This window comes from Anarhichas minor, unplaced genomic scaffold (assembly GCF_050575085.1).
Source record: "Anarhichas minor isolate MPS153535 unplaced genomic scaffold, ASM5057508v1 ptg000040l, whole genome shotgun sequence".
Taxonomy (NCBI): domain Eukaryota; kingdom Metazoa; phylum Chordata; class Actinopteri; order Perciformes; family Anarhichadidae; genus Anarhichas; species Anarhichas minor.
Window position 1 is genome coordinate 14,311,287 of NW_027466486.1, and position 6,299 is coordinate 14,317,585.

At 41.5% G+C, this 6,299-nt stretch overlaps 1 long non-coding RNA gene across 1 annotated transcript; it reads left to right on the forward strand.

Annotated features, from left to right (window-relative positions):
- Nucleotides 1-2,793: 2,793 nt before the first annotated feature.
- LOC142968569 (uncharacterized) lies at nucleotides 2,794-4,713 on the forward strand. The gene is made up of 2 exons (XR_012959042.1): nucleotides 2,794-3,181; nucleotides 4,144-4,713. It is a non-coding gene; the product is annotated as an uncharacterized LOC142968569 (long non-coding RNA).
- Nucleotides 4,714-6,299: the final 1,586 nt, after the last annotated feature.

Sequence of the window (6,299 nt, forward strand, 5' to 3'; positions counted from 1 at the left end):
TCACTTAATCCTCCATCTGTGATGGACTGGATTGAGGCAACAGGTTGAAATGATACCTCCTCCAAAAGTGTATCATCCCTCCTAACCAGGGCGTTGCTGTGGAAAGTAGATGTATAAAGTAACATATAAGTATCTAAAAATCTAAACATACTTACATTGGCAGCCTATTATACAGTACAGGTCGTTGAAGAAACACGTCCCATCATGTATAGTACCCATCTGAGCTTCCAAAAGTGGACTCATTTCAGCAACACAATGTTTTCTTTCTCCACCAATTTCACTCAGATTTCATAGTTTGTTTGTGGGTCTATTTTATACAGTCTTGCCTTTTAGCCTTGGACTGACTTTAACTGGCACAGCAGGCATCAACGCAGAGATCGCTATCACAGAGCATGTATTTATTCATTAGAGGACTTTATGTGTGACTGTTGAATAAACAAGAGCTTCCCAACCTACAGACACGCACGCGGTTGATTTACTTCACTCCACTTCAGCTGTCAGGGACACAGACGAGGAGGGGAGGCGGCATTCATTCATTCATTTATTTATGTGCGCATCAGTGAGAGAGAGGAGAGCGTGTTTGTCTCGAGACATCTCTCACAATTATGATGTATTTTGTATGACCCACGGGGCCCCTGCAGTTGCCGGTTTCGTGCTCGCCCCTCTTCGTCTCATTTCTCCCTCTCACACACAAACTTTCTGAGCAGCACAAAAACACCATTCCTAATCACTTCCTGTTATCATCAAAATCAGCAACTTGAAACCATAGCGTGATACCCGGTGAACTCACTTCCCGTCTCTTTCGACGTCTGCTCTCTGATATTTACAATTTTATTTCGTGATTTGGAGATCACTATTCCTAATTTGACGACGCAGGAAGAATCCGATAGCCCTGATCAGCCTAGCTATGGGACATCTCTATAGTCTATAAGTCATACAGAACTTGACATTTAGATGCAAACGTGTTCTCAGAAAAGTATTTTAAAACAATGTATACACAGGCCATGTCCACATTACTCCGTTTTTACTATGTTTTTGCTACGTTTACACTGAGCGGCCACACTACGCCGGAGTTTTGGAGCACCCTAAACCGAGGAATCTGAAAACTCCCCTGAGGTTGGAGGTATTTGAGAACTCCGGGGTTGCGTTTGCGTGTGGACGGTCGGATACGGATGTGCTTAGAAAAAATGATGCCCACACCCGTGTTCGCTACTGGATTGGTTCTTAGAAACCATGACGTCTCCGTCCCTGATTCGTCACACTCACTATCACGTGACCCGTACCCGGAAGAAAACAAACTGGGCTACCAGCGATTCATTTCAACATGGATAACTAATTGCAAGCGTTGCTGCTAGCACAACAGCTAGCAGCTGTTGTGCAGTAAAGTCTGCATTTCTGTGGAGGAAGCAGCTGTTGGAGCGATTAGTGAGCAGCGTGACCAGCATCAGCCCTATGGAGCAGCTCGTTGTTTTTAGATTCTAATGAGAAGACACGCTGCACTAACGTTTTACTTCTTCTGTTTGGTAGCATTGAGAGACCTTAGTCTGTAAGTATGTCTTTATGAAGCATGAAAAGATGTACGTAGATATATTCTATTCGCTCTGTTAGTATAACATTTGTGTTGTATTAAATGCTAATCGCGGTTAGCATTTCTCCATTGGCGGTAATGTTAAAATTAGCTTAGAAGCTAGCTAGGCGGACATGTTACATGCTGGCTATATCATGGATTGTTGTTTTGTATTCATGTAATGTGTATAGGGACAGTTTGTAAAGCCATATTTCATATTGTGTTTCCACAGTTTTACAAATAAGAAAGATTCACACTGAAGTCTTGAAACTCTTCTATGGATTCCATGGTCTTTATTTCACGGATCTACTGTTAGCGATCTGCTAAGCTTTCCTGCACGAAGCAAGAGCAGAATAGAGTGAGAGACGTGTGTTGACCACATTTATGGACCCATATTCTAGTAAACGTTTACGTGTAAGTGTTGATTTTAAAGTAAATTTGATGTGAGAGAGAGAGAGATAGACCCGCAGCGCTGTAATGCTAATCGCGGTTATCATTTCTCCATTGGCGGTAATGTTAAAATTAGCTTAGAAGCTAGCTAGTCGGACATGTTACATGATGTTCAGAGCTACGAGTGAGAACAGACATCAACAACACGGAGGAAACGAGTGAGACGTGTGTTGACCACATTTATGGACCATAATCTAGTAAACGTTTAGGTGTAAGTGTTGATTTTAAAGTAAATTTGATGTGAGAGAGAGAGAGAGAGAGAAAGACCCGCAGCGCTGTAACTACGTCTGAAAAATCCATATACAGTAAAAGCATCCTTTAGAAGAATCACACATTATATCAAACTGTAAAAACACTTTTTTTTTTGTCACTTAGACACTAAAACATGGGTCCAAGTTGAAAAATACCAAAGTTGCCCTTGAATACCAGATGAAAATGCAAAAGCCAGCGATCAGATCTAGATCGCATGTTCAGTCTGGGTCTAAATGGGTTTTTCTCGGTTTTCCCTTTCACTGATCTCCAACAGGAAAACCTCAAATAAAACACTTGAGTTTGATGAATATGTTTCCTTTTTTACCAGAATTGATAACAGAACGGTTTACTCTTGACACGTCGACTAAGAAATATAGCTACTTGCCGTCTATCTCTCTTCCTTCATTTTTCATCTTCTCTGGCTCTTTATGTTTGCACTCCCTTGCCCCCTCCCTCCCTCCCTCCCTCGCGGTCCCTCCCGTTGCTCACACACTTTTGAATTATTAGGACGCAATAAATCCCACTGTCACATCAGTTTTTTCCGGACTCCATCCTCTGCCTGTATGTGTGTGGACTTTTTTTGAATCCTCATTGTGACTGCGAGACTGCAGCAGAGAGAGAAGCGAGGGATCTTATGTACAGTTGTATGTGCATGCGAGAGAGAAATAGCCAGATGCTGGAAAGGAGCCCTTTGGCATTGAAAGAGGCCTACTTTATTGATTGTCACTCCTTTCAGAAATGCCATGCTCTTATGCCAAACAACATTCTACGACCAACTTCCTCTGCTGTTGTTGGAAATTATACCAGATTCCTTGCAGAGCCACTGAAAGAGCAGCGGGAAATAGCTGTGGGATAAAAGTGCAGAAATCCCCTCACAATCGCTTCAATCCAGCTTCCCTTTGGCTGTCGCAGGTGATTTTGTTTGGCCTTCACATTCTTCACACTTTAACACATTCCCAGGGCAACACCTGAGCGCACACACACATACAGAATACACACACGCAGTTTAAGCTCGTATATTTGTACATAAATGCCCGAGAAAAAATAAATAAAAACAGGCCAAACCCCATAACTGCTAATGCAACTAATCTTCATTTCATGCAAACACACACACTCACGGTGTGTCTGTGCTGGAGAGATAACCCAGTAAGGATTAGTTATAACATATTGAGCAGAAGAGAAAAAAAAAACAGCACCTTGGCTGTAAGTGTGAGCGAGACAGCGAGTGTCCTGGGAGAGAAACGGAGGTGTTTCACACACACACACACTACTGCTGCTGCAAGAGCAGCGTGTATTTTCTTTCAAGAACATATGCATGATAGGTGCCACGCACATATCACAAAACGCAACAGAATTTCTAATTTCTCAGCGCTGTCCAGAAGTACCGAAAACTAGTTAGCATTGTTGGATGTCAGTGAACAACAGGAATGAGCATTTTTTTTCAACCTTAATCATGCACGGCATTTTCAAAATGTGACATGGGTTGTTGGGTTGGCAGGACTCGTAAAAAGCAATTCCCAGTGTAAATGAGTAGCGCACCAAAGCCAAGAAAAGAATAGGAAGAGTTCGGCCAAAACGCAATTTTGAGAGTTTTTACTTTTTTCCCTGCCAGAAAAGTTTTGCTGAGATCCAGAGAGAAAGCTGGTCATTATTCAGTATCGTTGCGTTAAAGGGGGAAGTGGGTGCATATCAGTTGATGGGGTAGTTTAGAATTTGAATCATTCTCCTACTGAACACATCCAGTTCCACCCTACAGTTTCTTAACCTTAACGTGGCAGATCTCTGAGATTGATGTATTTGTGGATGGCTTTAATGGATGGGGTCATACCTTTTATTAAATGTTTTTTTTTTTTTTTTTTTTTTTAATCGGACAGCGACATTAGAGATATGACAGAAAATGAGAAGAGAGACATGCAAACCGAGGTCCCCAGCTGGACGGACGTTTGGTGCATTGATTCCTGGATACCCGGAGCAATATGACTTTATCAACCGTAGTTACTCTGCTCTGAACAGAAAACAGCCAGCCTGGAGGCAATTTGTAGGGAATTATGAGATTTTAGGTAAGTTGTTTTCATTATCTTACCGGTACTGTGAACTATTAGGAAGCGTACAGTTCAGGGTTTGTGTTAACACTAACGTCAGCACTAATCACTCGTTTGCAAACTGTAAAAAATGCTCTGTCTGATCGGGCAACAAAATGGCAGTGGGCCTTAGGGGGTCAAACAAACACAGGACTTTCACCAAGGGGAACGCTGTTCTTGTCCAATTATTTTTTGTTCTTTTACCTTACTTTTGTTTTACTTAACAAACATACTTATTTCAACCTATTTCCTGAAACTTAACCAAGTAGTTTTGTTGCCTGAGGCTAACCAAGTAAATCTAAAAACTAAGTAAACCTACCGTGTAAGTTATATGGATTTAATAAACAGATATTTTGAACACTATTCATCCAATGAGCTGAAACTGAAACTCTGTCCCTAACACGTCTAAAAGTGACGCTACCTAGAGCGTCATAGTTTGACTCAATATTTGAAGGGTTGGGAGTCAGAATGTGTTGTCCATTCACCCCGACATCTTACCAACGTGAGACTACTTCCTCCTTTGCTCAAAAGAACAAGAGTCATAACACCCACTGCTGCTAGAAGGCTTTGTCAAGGGTTTGCCTAAAGCTAGCAAGGAATTAGGATTGAGTATAATGGAGTGATGGTTGAAGGGGTGGTGGGTGTGGAAGTTCCAAGATTCATTTATTGTAATTCTACAACACAGGGTTGCACAATGAAATGTCCCTTTATGCCACATGAGAAAAGCAAAACATACTTTTTTATGATGGAAAAACGGAGGAAGAGTTGAGGAGTCTTACAGCCAGAGGAATAAAGCTGCTCTGTCTGGTGGTATGCCAGACGGCAGCAGGTTGAACAGGATGTTGCTGTGGTCGAGCATTGTCTTTTTTATTCTTTTGGACTCTGCACAGGCACCTATAGCCTCACCGATATCAGCGATGCTCGGTAGATGGGTACCAGTGATGTTCTGGACGGTTTTAATCACCCGCTGCAGAGCCCTCCAGTCCTGGGCACAAACTATGCCAATTTGTAATGAATAGAAATTAATATAAATGCACTGGAATGTGAAATGCCATCTGTTTGTAATCCTCCTCTGTTTAACATTTATCTTTGATTAAAAACAAAAAAAAATCTACAAAAGTAAAATAAATAAATAAACCCTTCAGTAATGTGACTAGTGCATTGCAGAAGATCACTGAGCTGCAGCTGATCTGGATGATTCACCGATCTGTCTCGATATCACTCCTCTACCTTTGTTAACCAGTGGTGAAATGATTTTGTAACTATGCACCATTTCCTCTAAAATCTAATCTGAAATTAGACAAATTGTCTCATGAATGTGATTTGAAGTTAGCTCATGAATGAGATTTTGAAGGGCTTTAATTTTGAAATGCGACATCAGAATGTCCTGGTTCTATCTGAGTGACATCTTGAGGTGGTCTGCTATTAATTGTGTTGGGGCCAACACAAGCCATTTAGAGTGTGAAATGTTAAAAAGGAAACATTGTACAGCACAAATCTAATGCTAGGCAAGTTCATGCAAATCAAACAACTCCATGACCCCATTATGAAGGGCATAGAGTATGGTTGCAGTTATGGAGTTGAAGTATTTCATTAACCTGTAGATGGTATAGAGCAGTGGTTCTCAACTGGTCTGGCTGCGGGACCCACCATCACCCCTAAATGACAAGCTGCGACCCAAATCGAAGAAAACTTTCAACTTCTCAAATGTATTTAATGTAAAGACGGTGTAGTTTAAACCTGAGCTGAAAAAGTCCTCTGCAGTCGTAGTAGTAGGGAGCTCTCTTGTGCTGAGAAATTGTTCCTGTAAGTCCCCGTCCCACACGTTTCACGTAAACGAGTACAATTGCTTTGTGTGTTATGTGTAGATTCGTCCATTTGTAATGTAAAATAACCACTTGCCTAAATCCGAGCTGTGGTCTGTTGTTTGATGTCATCCGACATGTCTT